At 57.6% G+C, this 1,103-nt stretch overlaps 1 long non-coding RNA gene across 1 annotated transcript in view; it reads left to right on the top strand.

Moving 5' to 3' along the window:
• The window catches only part of LOC114065536, a 2,527-nt gene extending 2,231 nt beyond the window's left edge, over positions 1-296 (top strand). Inside the window, exons 2-3 of the long non-coding RNA XR_003572994.1 lie at positions 81-172; positions 259-296. This is a non-coding gene — a long non-coding RNA (uncharacterized LOC114065536). The remainder of the gene's footprint in view (positions 1-80; positions 173-258) is intronic.
• The last annotated feature ends 807 nt before the right edge of the window (positions 297-1,103 follow it).

The following is a 1,103-nucleotide window of genomic DNA, read 5'->3' as shown; positions in this document are numbered from 1 at the left end:
CTCCCGCAGCCTGGCAGAGGGGCTGTCAGGGCGGGCAGCAGAGGTGCCATGCCCGGGGCCATTGTCTCTCTCCCCTCCAGCATGCCTGCTGTGTGGACAATCAGAGGCTGACCTGGACATCTGTGGAGAAAAACTCCAGAAAAGTTGGCTCTGTGCCCACGAGTTCTGTCTGGTGAGTTGTTTCACTCGTTCCCTCAGTTTTTTGACAGGCAGTCCCTGCCACTCTCTCCTCATCAGTGCATGTCATTTTCCCTGCAGTTTTTTGCCAGCCACCTTTCTCACCACCCCACTGATCAAGGAAGACTTTGGTCTTTTCCAAGAAGGGATATCCTAGATGTAGCGTGCCAGGCAGCACAGAAGGTGAGAGCCTGACACGAGCAGGAAGAGTTCACTGCCAGGCGAGCTTTGCTGGAGCTTAGCCCAGACCCCAAGCAAGAAAACCCCAGCGCCAGCAGTCGTAGCCTTGCAGTGTTCCCTGAGTCCCACGTTCAGCTTCAGACAGGAGCTGGAAATGGCAGAGGGGGAAGAGCAGGGACACCCTGCACCTGCCTGATGCTGGGGCAGAGGAAGCTCATCAGGTTTCCTTTTTCCATCAGACCATCATCATGGGAGGGCATTAATTCATTTGCTGAGCTGGAGAGAGGCACAGGCACTGTGATGCCAGCAAGTGCCTTTTTCCAGGAGGCAGAGAGAAGGCCGAGGAGGAGGGGTAAGTTGCCAAAGCTGCATCCTGGGTCTCTGCAGGGCTCAAGGCTGGAGGATCCAAGAGAAGAGCTCAGGCAGATAATCCCACGCTCTGGACACTTTGTCCTCAGCTCCATGAACCCGTTTGCTTCCCCAGGCCCTGGGAACTGCTCCTGTGCTCCTCCTGTGCTGCCGAGGGCACCCTCTGACTTGAGGGACAGTACAGCCAACTGGGAATGTGAGAACTGTGCTGCCTTGGGCACAGGTAAGAGGCAAAGCATTCTGGTGACCCTGGGCCTGGCAGGGGGTGCCCAGGCTGGGCTTGGCAGAGCCTGTCTGCTCCAGGAGGGCTGGGGGCACTGCCCTGGCCTATCCTGCCTAGGGCTTTGGGTGGCTTTAACCTGGCCTTGACCTTCCTG

The sequence above is a fragment of the Empidonax traillii genome, unplaced genomic scaffold (genome assembly GCF_003031625.1).
Source record: "Empidonax traillii isolate 1590-97213 ecotype Southwest subspecies unplaced genomic scaffold, ASM303162v1 scaffold674:size665969, whole genome shotgun sequence".
NCBI classification, from domain to species: domain Eukaryota; kingdom Metazoa; phylum Chordata; class Aves; order Passeriformes; family Tyrannidae; genus Empidonax; species Empidonax traillii.
This window is presented reverse-complemented; position numbering and strand designations above follow the sequence as displayed.